This window comes from Orcinus orca, chromosome 19, assembly GCF_937001465.1.
Source record: "Orcinus orca chromosome 19, mOrcOrc1.1, whole genome shotgun sequence".
Lineage (NCBI taxonomy): Eukaryota > Metazoa > Chordata > Mammalia > Artiodactyla > Delphinidae > Orcinus > Orcinus orca.
Genome location: NC_064577.1, coordinates 42,188,692 through 42,205,672, shown reverse-complemented (window position 1 = coordinate 42,205,672; position 16,981 = coordinate 42,188,692).

Sequence of the window (16,981 nt, the reverse complement as noted above, 5' to 3'; positions counted from 1 at the left end):
GAGACCTCTTCGCCCGAGCCAGTTGGGGTCTCTGAGTCAGAACTTGGTGTGAGGGGGGTGTCCAACGCAGTAACTTCGGCTCAGCCCATCACAGGAGACTGGGCAAAGTGGGGCCGCCACAGCCTCAGAGAAGCTCCTGCTAGGACACCAGTTACTGAACCCCTAAGCCCTACCATCAGCACCCTGGCCTCTGGGTTGTGTTTGTCCTCTGGGCAGGCAGGAAGGGGTGACAGAAGTGGTTTCAGCCCCATCCTTATCTCTGCCGGAGACCAGTGATCATAGGACCAGTGTTCCGAGACGCCACGTGGGCCCTGGCAAGGCAGCTGGATGGCCTCGTTTCGGTTGCCTGCTTCTGGACCTTCTGCCTGGTACAGAGGAAAGGGGGACACGTTATGTCAAGACCAACCTCTCCCATCGGGATGTGCTGGAGCCAGGAACAAAGCTGCTTCCCTGGTGGAGCAGTGGGTAAGAATCCGCCTGCCAATGCAGGAGACACGGGTTCGAGCCCTGGTCCAGGAAGATCCCACATGCCGCGGAGCAGCTAAGCCCGTGCGCCACAACTACTGAGCCTGTGCTCTAGAGCCTGTGAGCCACAACTGCTGAGCCCGCGTGCTACAATTACTGAAGCCCGTGCGCCTAGAGCCCGTGCTCCGCCACGAGAGAAGCCACTGCAATGAGAAGCCCACGCACCGCAACGAAGCGTAGCCCCCGCTCGCCACAACTAGAGAAAGCCCGTGTGCAGCAACGAAGACCCAACACAGCCAAAAAAAAAAAAAGGCTGCCAGCTACCAAGAGAGCCCAGCCACATGCCTGGTCCAGCTCTGATGCAAGAACCCAGGAAGGCAGATCCCGGCTTGTCATCCATGGGCAGCACCCTGGAGCCGGTGGTCTGTGGGTGGAGGTGGGAGGAGAGGAGAGTCCCTCACTCAGCCCTTCCACCACCAGCTTCTGGAGCAGCAGAGAAAGCAGACGCTGCCCTCAGGGAGCCCCAGTCTGAGGAGGAGAGCTATGACCCTATCTCTCAGGGAACCCCCAGACTAATGGAAGAAATAGGGTCCTTTCTCTTTGGGGAGCTCTGATGCTGGTGAGACCAAGACATCTCCCAGACACAGAGACTGAAGCACGTACAAAGCCTAATTATCTACTAAAGGAAGTGGAGAGAGAACAAACCGAGTACAAGGGAGCTGAGGGAGGCCCTTAAGAAGTAGTGCCCCACCCTTCCTGTCCTGGGCTCCTGTGCAGACATTCCAAGTGCAACCCTGAATGAGGGGTGTCAGTATCAAAACCAGGAGAACCCAGGCAGCTTCTTCCAAGTACCTCCCCCATTAGACTATGGGGAGTTCTAACCAGAAACAGTTTCCTCTCGTTTCTCTGGGGTCCTGTTATCAGTAACCTCGGTTGCCTGTAAGGCATGATTTCCCAAACCAGGAAGGCAGAAAACCAAGCAGACAGAGCAAGGCATCTTAGCTGCCAAAGCGCATGCCACCACAAGTCCACTGCCTCGTTCAACAAACATTTATTGAGTTACTACTACATACCAGGTGCTGCAGATTCAAAGATGAGGAAATTGTGGTGCCCATCCTTGGAAGACCTGACAGTTAGTGACGACAGCCCGGGAGACAGAGGTGTGCGCGGGGGCCACGTGAGCCCAAAAGGGGCATCTAACGCAAAGGTTCAGATACTTTGTTCACCGGAGCACTCACTCAGAACCCATTTATTTCGCCTATGTTTTAAAATCTTATTTTACATAGAGTTCTAATAATTTTGGAACTATGGTTTCCTTGATACAACAGGTTAGAAGCAGTATATTTGAAGTAGGAAAAAATTTCACTACAGATAGAATAATAGCAGGGAGTATCAACAGCCTGAGAGCAGGGAGAGACCTTCCTAAAAGTATTTTTAAGAACTCAAAAAGCAATGCAGTAGGGCCCTGTAATGTCTTCTTTTTTTAAATTTATTTTATTGAAGTATAGTTGACTTACAATGTTTTGATGGTTTCTGGTGTACAGCAAAGTGATTCAGTTATACATGTATATACATTCTTTTTAGTTTTTTAATATTTATTTATTTATTTATTTGGCTGTGCCGGGTCTTAGTTGCGGCACGTGGGATCTTTTTAGTTACAGCATGCAGGATCTTTAGTTGTGGCATGCAAACTCTTAGTTGCTGCATGTAGGATCTAGTTCGCTGACCAGGGATCAAAGCCTGGCCCCCTGCATTGGGAGCACGGAGTCTTAGCCACTGGACCACCAAGGAAGTACCTACATTGTTTTCCATATTCTTGGCCATTATGTTTTATCACAGGATATTGAATACAGTTTCCTGTGCTATACAGTAGGACCTTGTTGTTTATCTATTTTATATATAATAGTCTGCATCTGCTAATCCCAAACTCCTGATGCATCTCTCCCCCACCCCTCCTCCTCCTTGGCAACCACAAGTCTGTTCTCTATGTCTGTGAGTCTGTTTTTATTTTGGAGATAAGTTCATTTGTGTAATATTTTAGATTCCACATATAAGTGATATCATATGATATTTGTCTTTCTCTTTCTGACTTAGTACAATAATCTCTAGGTCCATCCATGTTGCTGCAAATGGCATTATTTCATTTCATTCTTTTTTATGGCCGAGTAGTATTCCACTGTATATATGTACCACATCTTCTTTATCCATTCATCTATTGATGGACATGGAGGTTGTTTCCATGTCTTGGCTATTGTAAATAGTGCTGCAATAAACATTGGGGTTCATGTATCTCTTCAAATTACAGTTTTCTTCAGGTATGTGCCCAGGAATGGGATTGCTGGATCATATGGCAACTCTATTTTTAGTTTTTTGATGAACTCCGTACTGTTTTCCATAGTGGCTGCACCAATTTACATGTAGTGTCTTCTAAATGACCCTGTGTGGACAAATTATTCTCCCCGCCTCTAAGGGGCCTATGGATGTTGGCAAAATGCATACTATTAATCTCACTGACTTTGAGTTACCTGCAAAAGAGGTCAAATCTTGGAGTGTCCACTTTCAGGGACAGGGAGCCCGTGATGCATTTGAGAAAGTTTCCCTCCTATGAGGGCAGAAGTAAATAATGCAGAAAGACTATTGGAAAAATGCTTGTTCTACCAGGGCTGCCTCCTTGTTCCTTCCTCCATGGGACCAAGATCTGCCCTGAGGCTGTGCAGAGCAGCCCAGTCTCTCCTGGAAACGACAGCCCTTTGAATGGGTGAAGATGGCTCTCCAGCACCTGATTCAGCACATCATGGCCCTTCTCTGTTCTTGTCTCTCTGTCCCCAATTAATGTCCCACAATCACCACCACACCCACACACCTGCCTCAGGTCCCTGGAAAATCCAGCTTATCTCCTCCCAGTCACAATACTCATTTCTGCACTTATGACGATTACTCTCTTCCTCTTTTAGAATGTTTAAAAAAAAAAACAAAAGGGCTTCCCTGGTGGCGCAGTGGTTGAGAGTCCGCCTGCCGATGCAGGGGACACAGGTTCGTGCCCCGGTCCGCGAAGATCCCACGTGCTGCAGAGTGGCTGGGCCCGTGAGCCATGGCCGCTGAGCCTGCGTGTCCGGAGCCTGTGCTCCGCAACGGGAGAGGCCACAACAGTGAGAGGCCCGCGTACCGAAAAACAAAACAAAACAAACAAACAAAATAAACTCAAGTCCCCACACTAAAACTAATGTCTGAAGTCAGCACTCAATTTTTATTCATTTTAGGTGTCGGGGCAATTTATCATGCAGAGTCAAGCCATCAGGGAAGGTTCTCTCAAAGGATGTATGGGAACAAGCACAATGGCATGGTGTCTGTCCCGGAGAACCAAGAAAAGACTCCAAGATCACCAAGACTGCAGTCGTAGGGCACCTGGTGAATATCTCTGTCACAGTCAGCAGCAAATGTCAAAATTCCATGGACATCCAAAACGTCAGCATTGTGAATGATCTGGAAAACCTAAGAAGGGGTGAGCTGCTGACTGAGGTGGGGAGGCAGGTTGAGGATGCCAGGCCAGCCAAGGGGGCTGGCACCAAGGGGCATGCCCCCACCCAGAGGGGTTCAGGCTATCAGAGTTGGCAGGGGTCTTCACTTTACAAAAAGGCCCAGAGAGGGATGGTGAGTTGTCCAATGTCACACAGGGAGTCAGGGAAGAAGCAAGACTAGAACCCACATGTCCCCTGTCCCTCTGAGACACACACACACACACACACACACGCTTCCTTCCAAGGGAATGGGCTGAGGGAAGGGTAGACCTAGGGGTGCCACTGAGGGAGCTGGACATGGATCAGAAGAGAGCCTCACCCACTCAGAGCCAGCTCCACCCCCGCAGCACAAGAAGCTAAGCAGCTTCAGGAGCATGGGGAAAACCTGTCTGTACGTGGTGACCGAGGCTGTGAGATACTGAGGGAAGCCACCCTGGAGGAGGGGAGCGAGACTGGAGGGGCCATTCCATCCCCCTCCTCACTGCTGCTGGATTCAGAGTTGGGAACCTCCAAGATGCTTTCCATGCCCCACTCCATCCATACACATGCTTGCCCCCACTCCTTCCCTCCCACAGCCCTTGAATCTCCCCTGCATCCTTGCCCATCATTAGGGCATCCTAATGTACCTCTCTCCCGTCCATACCTGCCTCTCATCCAGTTCCCCTAATAATGGCGTCTTCATCTTTTATAATACCGCTCTTCTCTTTTCTAAGGATTTTTCCATCCATTATGTCACATGAGATAGGTAGGCTACTTGCTATTGCAACCCCCATCTCACATGTTTAGGAAACTACCTTGGAAAAGTCCATTGGCTCACCAGCTACTCAGTGGGCAATCTGTGAGCAAACCCCAGGCTTTAAGACTCCAGCCGGTGCTTTTCGCTCACAGCTCCAGCCCCTGCCAGAGTTCTCACCTCCCTCTGCCAAGTTCCCCTCTCTTCATTTCTCTTCCATCTTCCGCCACCACCACCTGCCCCTTGACGACCTGTCTTTCCCCAGGGCTCTCTCAGTCCCAACACCACCATCAGCCTACCCCAAGAAGTAGTCACTGGGTAGAGCAGGGGGGTTCCCTGGATGGGAGCCGGGTGAATGTGAAGGAGAGGAGGGGAGGCAGACAGCCCAGGGTTGGTCCCCCAGTCTCAGGACTGAAATCTGGGCGGTGGGGGTCTTCCATTCCTCTTTAGGCTCTGCCCCCCAAACCAACTGATGACCCCAGCCCCTTCCAACACTTTCTGTGCAGCTCCCTAAAGCATACACCTCTCACCACTCCTCCCCTCTCGGAGACCACACTATGTGGGTGTGTGTGGTGAGGCGAGCTGGCCAGGAAGGAGGAGTTGGGAGTCAGTGACAGCCAGTGCCCCATTTCGGAGCCCTCACAGACATCCTCCCGTTCAAGGACCAGAACCTGAAGCTGTTCCCCTCCGAAGGTGAGAGAAGCTGAAGGACTCTTCTTCCCTCCACATCCCATAATGTGATGGGGGCTGGGGAAGGGTGGACAAAGTCTCAGAAGGCGAGAGGGACACAAAGATCCCCCTTCTCCAGCAAAGGAAAGAAATCGGTCAAGTGAGGAATTCAAGCCCAGAGCCCTTTCTCAAAACCCTGGGGTGGTGGTGGGTGGGATGCAGAGGGGTCTCTCAGGATGCAGTGATGACAGGCATCCCAGCCACAGGTTTCCTGGGCCTTTAAGTGCATCCTCCCCCTGCCCCAGGCTCCACCAGGCTCTTCTAGGCAGGATGAGGCTGAACCCACCCGGGGCTGCACCAGCGGTCAGGAGGACGCCTCTTCCTTTAGGGCTCTCAGTCCTCCTTCTTCAGTCACAGTCACCCGTGGAGTCCCTTTCCCCTCTGCAGGGTCCTGAACGTCCATCAAAAAATACTGTAAGGAGCTGAGCTCCCCCGTCACCCCGCACCAGACCCTGCCCTGATCCTCTTTCCCTGGGGAGGGGCACTTGAGGGAGACACAGGACACCAAGCCTCAGAAGGGGGCCTCTGTGCCTGGGGGTGGGGGGACCCTCCGGGTGAAGTTATGTGACGGCAGACGGAGCAAAGTAGGGTCCTAGTCACCACTGTCCTGTCCTCATAGCTCTGTCTGGGCCTGAGCCGGTCCCCCAGGAGCCCACGAGGTTTCGGGAGCTACAGGCTTAGGTGGAGGAGGAGCTGCTGGTGCTGAAGGGTCCGACCCGGAACAGCAGACCGCCGGGCGGCGGGAAGGATTGGAGCTGCTGGGCCAGGGGCGGAGGCTGCAGGAGCTGTGGGACACGGCGGGGGCGGGGCTGGGGCTCCTGGGGGCGGGGCCGGGACGGAGTGGGCGGGATTGCGGGAGGCTGGGGGCGGGGTGATGAGGGAGTTCCGGAGCACGCTGGAATGGTGACTGCAGGACTGAGGGGGCGAGAGGCGGGGCTTAAACGGCTGGCGGGGGTCCCTGGGAGGGGGGCTAAACTGGTGATGTCTAGACTGTCCGCCGCGGGGGCGGGGCCGGATGGTGAAGGCGGGACTACGGGAGCGAGGGGAGGGGCTTAACATGGCTGGGGGCGGGAGTGGGCGGCCTGGGGCGGGGCTACGGGTTGCTGGGGCCAGATGCAGGTTGGATAGGGAGTGACTGGCCTCCTTCAGGGATATCTCAGCCAGCACGTCCACTCGAGGGAGGATTCTTTATGCTAAGGGAGAGACTAGGCTCCTGCCCTGAGGGAATCCTCACTCTGAGTGGGGAGACCTGCTCCCTCTCCCTCGGGGAGCTCTCTGTCTCACTAACTGCAGGAGTACCTAGCTGATCACTTCCCATCTCTCTGCCAGGTGGATGGGGCCCTGGATTTTAACAAGCCAGAGGTTCTGGGAGTCCGAGGGGCGGGCCCGGTTACTCAGTCCTCGAATGACTACAGGAGACTTCTAGCAAACTCCGTTCCATACTGGCTGGATACATCCTCTACGTGCTGGAAGTTCTGAGCAATGAGGGTCGGGAGCGGGGATGGGGTCAGTCTCCGATGTGACTGATGGGCCTACTGGGTTGGGCCCAATTGCACCAAGAAGGACCTGCAACGTAATTTACGAGTCCCACTGCAAAATGAAAAATACAGGGCTCCTTGTTAAAAATTTATTAAGAAATATTCAAGATGACAACAGCAGAGCATTAAACCAAGCATGGGACCCAATGCAACTGCATAGGTTGCGTGCTGTGGTACCAGCTACAAAGCAGAGCATCTCAGGGTCCAAACCCAGGTGTCACCTCCGAGGAAAAGGCAAGAAGTGCAAGCCCTTCTACCCCACCCACCCACCCATTTTTCCTAAAAGAAAGGGGAATGTATCCTCTTAGGAATCTTCTCTTATCCTCTCCTGGAGGGGATTGAATCTGCTGTCCCCCAACACACACACACACACACCCCAACTACCAGAGCTGCCTTACAATCCACTGCCCACCAGAGGGAGAGACTGTGCCCCTGTCCCTCACGTGGTCTCTACTCCTTTACCCTCTGCAGAGCTGAGCAAGGAGCAACAGCAGCTACTAGCCATGTCCACGGAGAAAGTGTTCCTTCCCCAACAGACAGAGCTGATGAGGATCTGAGGGTCGCAAGATGGGTGTCAGGGATGACAACTAGGGTAAAATTGAACGCTAGAAACGATGTGGGAGTGCATCCAGCTCTACTCCCTCTTTCACTGATGAGCACTCTGGACCAGAGAGCAGAAGGTATTTCTCCGGGGCCACACAGCAGGCTCTTGTCAGAGCTCTCTACAGAACTCAGGTTTCCAAATTCTTAACCCATGCCTATTTTTCCTCTGCTCTAGCACTAATGGGCAGAAGGGGTCAAGGATGGGGGCAGGGGCTGAAATTTAAAATTTTACTGCAGGGACTCCCCTGGTGGTCCAGTGGGTAAGACTCCATGCTCCCATTGCAGGGCACCTGTGTTCCAGCCCTCGTTGGGGAACTAGATCCCACATGCACGCCGCAACTAAGAAGCCCACATGCAGCAACAAAGATCCCACGTGGGGGCTTCCCTGGTGGCGCAGTTGTTGAGAATCTGCCTGCCAATGCAGGAGACAGGGGTTCGAGCCCTGGTCTGGGAAGATCCCACATGCCACGGAGCAACTGGGCCCGTGAGCCACAACTACTGAGCCTGCGCGTCTGGAGCCTGTGCTCCGCAACAAGAGAGGCCGCGACAGTGAGAGGCCCGCGCACCGCGATGAAGAGTGGCCCCCGCTCACTGCAACTAGAGAAAGCTCTCGCACAGAAACGAAGACCCAACACAGCCAAAAATAAATAAATAATTTATTTAAAAAAAAAAAAAAACAGGAAAAGATCCCACGTGCCGCAACTAAGACCTGGCACAGCCTAAATAAATAATTTTAAAATAATATAAAATTTTACTGCGGACCACCTCTGAAGTTGGTAGCTCCCCAAATGCAAAGCACCTTGTAATGTTTATTCTCTACTGTGCAGGTGGTGATCATCCTGGACCAAGTTTTCCAGGGGGATGCAGTGCTCTTCTGTTTTCACTTCAAGCTACTCAGGGGCTTTTAGGGCGAGGAGCTGAAGGTCACCCAGCCCTAGTCGGACTCTGCAGCCTTGACATACAAGGGGATGGACACCATTATACCCGGGACCCCAATGCCTTGTCACCATTCTGCACCCTCCATGCCATCCTCGCCGTATTTCAGGTGTGGCCAACAACACCTGGCTTTCCCCAACCAGAACTGGGGAAAACAGAGTGGGGCTTGGCGCAGGCCTGGGGGAGCTGGTGAAATGGAGAGGAGCTTCGACTCCAAGTTCTCCTGGAAGCAGAGCTTCAAAGGCTCCATCTGGGACCCAGTCTCTTCAACAAGGATCTGGGACTTCTGTCCCATCACGAGGGCCTAGCAGTCACAGCTGAGGAGGAAAGCTTCTCTTTCATCAGCTGTGAGTGGACAGGAGCTCCAGCACCTGGCGCAGCTGCATCTTCAGCCTGACTAGGGGTAGAGGGCCTGGCAGCAGAGGGCTAGGGGCAGCGAGGGCTGGCACCTTGTAGTTTGACCTTGAGTTTGACGTACTTCTTTAGTGATTCAGCACAACTTTGAGTAAGTGTCACAAGCCACTGACCAGTGTCTGCTCAGCCAGGATTTTGGAGATGTCTTAGGCTCTAAAGCAGGTTTGAGAATTTAGGAAGAACATTTTTTTAGGGGATAAGAAAAGAGTCTGGGGGTTTTACTCCATTCAGAAAAGAAGTATAGTTTATTTATGGAAGTATAGCTCACAATCGGCAATGTGCACCCCAAAACTTCCAACCTCCCATGAGAGATATAATTTTTTTTTTGGCCTCGCATGGGGGATCTTAGTTCCCTGACCAGGGATCGAACCCGCTCCCCATGCTGTGGAAGCGCAGAATCTTATCCACTGGACTGCCAGGGAAGTCCCCCATGAGAAATATAAAACGCAACGCCCTCACAGCACATTCTTCCTGCTTCTCCACCACTCCAGCCTGTCTTCATCCCTAGCTAGTCCACCTCCTTTAACTCAGCAAAGGTCTGGGAGTATGTCTGTGCAGGGGGTCCCTTCCCCCAAGTGCTCCAGGCTTCCCACACCCTACAAATTGGCTCTGTCTGCTACAGGCACGTTCCTTAAGCTCCTTCCTGCCCTCATAACTCCCAGGGTGTCAGCTTCCTCCCATTCTTGCCAGGATCAATGCCTTCCACCCTCCTGAACTTCAGTAGCCTACCCCTCTCTCCTTCCTCTTTGGCCCCGTCCTGAGGAGAAAATTAAGAATAATAAAGAAGAATAACCCGGCAGTCCAGTGGTTAAGAGTCCACACTTCAAATGCAGGGGGCACAGGTTCGATCCCTGGTCGGGGAAATAGGATAACACATGCCACGCAGCGTGGCCAAAAAATAAAATAAAATAAAATCTACAACAGAAGGAAACCCCATCCCACCCCCCAAAAGAAGAAAAAAAAACTGTAAAAAAAAAAAAAGGAGATTAAAGAAGAAAATGGGTAAGTAAAATAAGTAAATAATGCCCCGTCCCAATGTCTGTGTCTGTCTTCAGAGTCTGCAGTGTACTCTGTGGGTCAGTGTCTTAGAGAACAGGTGGCTGGGGCTTCCTCCCCTAAGTCGATTCCCTTGCCTGACCCCCATCTCCTAGCAACCACACACAAATCACAAGATTGGAGCAAAACTCGGGGATGATTATCGCCCATTACCTCCCTTAACTGACCACCAGAGGGAGATACAGAGTAAAGCCTGTTGCCTGCATCAGCACCGTGCCCTACCCAGGCTCCTGTTTCAGTAAATCACTATTAATTGACCTGAAGAGTACTTACACATTAATCCAACTTAAATTGCCTCCAACACAATTTGAATTGTGTCCCAGATTCCCCTGAACATAAACAAGGACTCTGAGGAAAAGAAGTCTCTGGACCCTAAAGTGATTCTGTGGCCTATCCCTAAGGACTTTACTGGAGGTTTTCTTGAGGAGCCGGTGCTGAATGGGGTAGAGGGTGACAAAAAGACAGGATATGCTGGGTGGGAGGAACAGCACTGGGACAAGCCTGGCATGGATGTTTTTATTCCAAAAGCACAAGACCTTCCAACCTGACTGACCTCACAAGCCCTTATTTCTTCTCTGTGCCTTGAACCCTCAAAGGCTCCTGCTTGGAACACCATCATGCAGTTGGGGGGATGGTGCGAGGGGGTGAAGGTGGGGTGGGAGCAGGACAAGGAGAATAAGGACAGGCCTGGTAGAGTTCAGAGGGAATGAAGGAGGGCAAGAGAAATAAAGGAGCAAGATTTCTAGGTCAGAGGAGAGAAAGCTGGCTTGATGGACTTTCTGGGTCCTCAGGAAGAACAGAAACAGGTGTGACTTTTTTTTTTTAATATTTATTTATTCTTGGCTGTGTTGGGTCTTTTTTTTAAATAAATTTTTTTTTTTTTTTTTTGGCTGCATTGGGTCTTTGTTGCTGCACGCGGGCTTTCTCTAATTTCAGTGAGCGGGGGCTATTCTTCGTTGCAGTGTGCGGGCTTCTCATTGCGGTGGCTTCTCTTGTTGTGGAGCACGGGCTCTGGGCACGTGGGCTCTAGAGATCAGGCTCAGTAGTTGTGGCGCACAGGCTTAGTTGCTCCGCGGCACGTGGGATCTTCCCGGACCAGGGCTCGAACCCATGTCCGGGCAGACTCTTAACCACTGCGCCATCAGGGAAGCCCCTGTGTCGTGTCTTAGTTGTGGAACACAAGATCTTTTTGTTGCGGCACTCGGGCTCTCTCGTTGAGGCGCGTGAACTCAGTAGTTGTGGCACTCAGGCTTAGTTGCCCTGTGGCATGTGGGATCTTATGTCCCTGACCAGGGATGAAGCCCTCATCCCCTGTGTTGGAAGGCGGATTCTTAACCAGTGGACCACCAGGGAAGTCCCAGGTGTGACTTCTTGAAAACTATTCTCCAAGTCTTTGGAGGATGAGCTGAACTGGAAACCTTGGCTTGCAGTCAGTGGGAGGAAGATAGACACTAGGAAGAAACTCCCAAAAGTCTGGCTGAGGCAATGGTGGGCTGGGAAGAGGGTGGGGAGTGGAGCCGCCTTCTCTGGAGCTGATTAAAGGATGGGAGACTGCACAGCCCAGGACCACATGCTGGATTGCTGTCGTATCACATCAATGTGCTGAATAAGAGATACAGAGAGGAAGAGATGGAAATCCAGGAAGAACCAGGAAAAGAGAGATGGAAAGGTTATTACACAGACACACATTTCTGCATACATGTGCAATTGTGACAGGAACCGCGTGACTAACGGCAGCCTTCCCCCACGCCCAATCTCCCATCCCACCGCCTAAGGAGAAGGGATGTTTGTTGAAGGTAATGGTTAGAGCTGTCGAAGGAGGAGGTATTAGATAGCTGAACAAGACGAGCCCAGGGTGGATGGGAAGGGAAGTGAACCAAAAGATGGGGACAGGGACCAGAGGCCCAGCAGGGGCAAAGTCTTGTTTTGTTTCAAGACAGGGGATAGAGATTTGGGAGCAGCTGTCATACTGAATGAGACTTTGGGGACAGAGGAGGAACAGTCAAGTTTTTAGGACTTTTGCTGTGTGTTATGTGGTCTAATCTCCCCCATTCACCACCAGCCCCTCAAGAAAACCTCCAGTAAAGACCTTGGGACTTCCCTGGCGGTCCAGTTGTTGAGTCCGCGCTTCCAATGCAGGGGGAGTGGTTTTGATCCCTGGTCAGGGAACTAAGATCCCGCATGCCGCGCAATGCAGCCAAAATAAAGAAGTCCTAACTGACTGTTCATAGCCTTCAAGGTCACATTTCATTTTTGATGGGTGACACTGAGGAGACCCTAAAGGTGAGTGTATGAAGGCTCAGTGGTATTCAGGTTATACATACGGATGCGCAGACACACATCCCAACACCACAGGAGCCTTGCTTGTAAATGTCTTGGTTTGTCATCTAGAGATCTGCCATGTGTGTAAAGTCCCCTTTAAAATTCCTTCCAGGCAGGGATTTAAGATAAGAGCAAGACCTTGGTAGGGAGGGATAAATTAGGAGTTTGGGATTAGCAGATACAAACTACTATATATAAAATATATAAACAACAAGGTCTTACTGTATAGCACGGGGAACTATAGTCAATATCCTGTAATAAACCATAATGGAAACGAATATGAAAAAGAATATGTACATATATGTATAACTGAATCACTTTGCTGTACACCTGAAACCAACACAACATTGTATTGGGTTGGCCAAAAAGATCATTTGGTTTTTTCTGTAAGATGGCTCTAGTAGTGCTTAGTTGTCTTTAACTTCATTCAAAACAACTTTGTTAGGTTGTATTGTGACAGCTGTCATATCAGCGTGCATTTAAAAAAAAATCAAAACTGGTGAATTTTTAGAATTATTTATTCATGGCTGCGTTGGGTCTTCATTGTTGCGCGCGGGCTTTCTCTAGTCATGGCGAGTGGGGGCTTCTCTTGTTGTGGAGCACGGGCTCTAGGCACCCGGGCTTCAGTAGTTGTGGCACTTGGGCTCAGTAGTTGTGGCTTGCAGGCTCTAGAGCGCAGGTTCAGTAGTTGTGGCGCACAGGCTTTGTTGCTCCGCGGCATGTGGGATCTTTCTAGATCAGGGCTCGAACCTGTGTCCCCTACACTGGCAGGCGGATTCTTAATCACTGCGCCATCAGGGAAGTCCAAAATTGGTGAATTTTTGTGTAGCCATTTTAATATTGAAGATGGAAGAAAAAAAGCAACATTTTCTGAATATTGTGCTTTATTATTTCAAGAAAGGTAAAAACGCAACTGAAATGCAAAAAAAGATTTGTGCAGTGTATGGAGAAGGTGCTGTGACTGATCGAACGTGTCAAAAGTGGTTTGCGGGGGCTTCCCTGGTGGCGCAGTGGTTGAGAGTCCGCCTGCCGATGCAGGGGACACAGGTTTGTGCCCCGGTCTGGGAAGATCCCACATGCTGCGGAGCGGCTAGGCCCGTGAGCCATGGCCGCTGAGCCTGCGCGTCCGGAGCCTGTGCTCCGCAACGGGAGAGGCCACAACAGTGAGAGGCCCGCGTACAGCAAAGAAAAAAAAAAAAAAAAAAACGAGAGAGACCCTGGAAGTGGAGAAGCTGAGCCCAGAAGGGAAGAGCTCCCTGCTCAGCTCCCTCAGCAAACTCTTAGGGAAGAAAAAGGAGCTAGAAGACCTGGAGCTCACGGTGAGGACCCAAGGGAAGGGTAGGAGATGCAGAAGAAGGAAGGCTTTTGGTGGAGCTGTGTGTGGCTATCTGACGGATCTGGCAGAAGGTGGGCAGTAGGTAGAGGAATCGACAGTGGGTGCCTTCCCCAAGGCTGGTCAAGTGTTCCCCAGGCTGCCAGGGTCGCCACTGCTCCCCGTGTCCCTCTGGAGAAGGGCAAACAGTGCAGATTCCCCCGAAGCACATGCTCCCTCCTCATGGACAGAGGGTAGGCTCCCCCTCCGTTGCAAGGGGGCTGGACCTTTCCTTTCCAGAGTCCAGGGCTCAGACACCAAGGAACCCAGGAGTCCAACACTTTTCAGGGCTTGATACCTTGAAAAAGAAACAAGGAAATGGAGATAGTTAGCACATCTCAAGGGAATGCTATGTGCCAGGCACTATGCCCTTTAACTGTGTTATCTTAAATAGTCACCCAACTTTCCCCACAGCTTGAAGGAGCTCTAGACAAAGGACATGAAGTAACCCTGGAGGCACTCCCAAAAGATGTCCTACTCTCAAAGGAGGCTATGCGTGCTGTCCTCTATTTCCTTGGACCTCTAACAGGTAAGTGGGGAGTGAGGTCTTCATTTATATACCTATTCAGTGGTAGGAATGAGTCACTAAATGAATTTCCAGATGAATAAATGAATGAATGAATGAGTAAATAAGTAAATGTCAGGCAAATTATACTACAGTTAAGTAGTTTATATCTACATTTTTAAAAGTTGGTTTCATTCCTAAGGATTCACTTGGTCATTATAGCCTAGTCTTGCTAACAGAGGTTGGGAAATAACCCTAGTTTTATCAGCCATATATTTAAAACTTCTACATATATCTAAGCTCATCACGTTTATATCGATATCTGTTAGTTTTAATTCGAGGATAACATCTTCTGATCTTGCCCCTGAATTCTCTTCTTCCCTCTGCAAGAAACATTCCCCCACCTTGAAAAACTCTCTGGACCTTCACGTGTAAGCTGAGGTGTTTGTTCCTTCACCAAGCCTGCCCTCAAACACCAAGACCAAAGTAGACCCTCAGCTATGGCTCCTGTAACAGCCTGATTATAATTGCATGTTACTTTGTCTTCTCCACTAGACTGCAAGTTCCTTGAGTGAAGAGAGGATGATTTTTACCTAACACATCCAGCAAAGGTGCCTGGCCTAGAGCAGGCATTCAACCATGGATGAATGTATGAATCAACAGGTGCCAACATTCTGGAAATACACCCACTGGGAGCCTGTAGTCCCCTTTGCACCCACACATCTCTTTCTCTGCTTTTCTTCTCCAGAGCTAAGTGAAGCCCAACAGAAGCTGCTGGTACAATCCATGGAGAAAAAGATCTTACCTTTGCAGCTAAAGCTGGTGAGAAAAAATGGCAGATGTCGGGAGAGTTTGCGAGGGAGTCAGCTAGAACCAGTGGAAAGATACAATTTCGCCTAATGACAGAACCATCCTCCAGGGCCTCTGTCTTATCCCAGGAGCTCATGCCCACTTCCCATTTCTCTTGTTTCTTCCTGTTTGCTATTTCAAAACTAGAGGGAAAAGAGTGCCCTTCTGGGCAACTATCTGGGTTTTTCAACCTGATCCTAGTAGAAGAGACAGAAAACTCTGACTTGGTTTATTCCTAACCAAGGGATGTGAGAAAATCTTAATGTCTCTGAGTCTGCCTCAATTCACTCCTCTGTCAAATGGGGCTAAAAACAAATTGCTGCTCATCATTCAGGGTTATTAAAAGGCCCAGACAGAGTTGTCATGTAATGTAACAAAAGGGGTTATAGTAAAAGAACGGTAGCCCTCTTCATGGTTTTTTTGAGTTAGGAAAAAGGAAGAGAGGTTTCTAGTTCTTCCTTTTCATACTACTTTGGTTCCTTCCGGGTGGAGAGCACAATGGAACGGAATTTCCTCCAGGATAAAGAGGGTGTTTTCCCCCTGCAGCCTTAGCTGCTTTCCTCTCTTGGGGAAGAGGAACTGACCCTCACAGAGGCCCTAGTGGGGCTGAGTGGCCTGGAAGTGCAGAGATCGGGCCCCCAGTACACATGGGACGCAGACACCCTTCCCCGCCTCTGTGCCCGTTACGCTGGCCTCTCCCTCCTGCAGCTACTGACCAAGGCGTCCTAAGTTGCCTTTTCCATTGGCTTCCTGCTCTCCTAAGGCCTTCCCTACTTTATTGTGCCCTGTCCTGACATGCAAGGGCGTTTGGGAGCCAGCAGGCTGAGGATGATGGAAACCTTAGCTGATTACCCAAGATAATCAATTTCCACTTGTCCAACTCTGTATGTCCCCCTGCCCCATGGCTCCACAACCCATCTGCTGATGCTTAAGTCCTCTAAAAGTGGAAACACTCAAACTTTTAAAACTATGACCCGTTTCAGCAAAACCAAAATTAAACAGTTTCCTAGCCCAACCCCTACCCCTTTAGAACCCCCTATCTAATCAAATATCTGAAGTCCTCTTTTTCTTTATACATTTTAGGTGTTCGTCCATTTGTTTCACTGTTCCACTGTGCTAAATATTTAGCAATGATTATAATCTATGGAGTGTGGCTATGGACGTTTTTCCCCCATATGATCCAAATCATAAGACTGAAAATGTTCTCTCACCTCAGGAAATGGTTTATCCAGTTGTAGCTCTTCCAGTGCATCATCTGGGTAAAACCCCTACCGCTTATGATTCCAAAAATCAAGCTTTACTGGAATTGATGAAAAAAATATTATTTCACCTTGGGTGAAATGTCTTTTGGTGTTTTTCTTTGAAGAACCTATCCTAAGGAAATTCTTAATTTGTGCCAGGAAAAAATAAATAAACATTATCATACTACATAGAGATTACATGTACATGAATACTATCATGTGGTCCTCAAACCACCTGGAAAATGCTTAGAGAAGAACTGTGAGGGTGTGGAATATGGAGTCTAGATTCTAAAGGCAAAAGATGGGACTTCCCTGGTGGTCCAGTGGGTAAGACTCCACGCTCCCAATGCTGGGGGCCCGGGTTCGATCTAAGATCCCGCAGGCTGTGCGGCGCGGCCAAAAAAAAAATAATAAAATTTCTTTAAAAATGCAGATAATAAAAAAAAATGCAGATAAGTAAAACTAAATAAATAAACAGTACCCAAGAATTAGACTGATGCCAAACTTTAAAAAGAAAGTGTGATATTATCTTCTCATTTCACCTTTCCTTCTTCTGCCCCCAATTAGCGTGGTTGTCATGTGGGTAGGTTGGCATGTGGAAGGGCTAATACAGACATTCAGTGTCATAAAACTGCTGGGTTCATACCAGCCTCCTCTGCCTAAAGCTGGGTTTTAACATCTTCCACCATTCTCTCTTAAA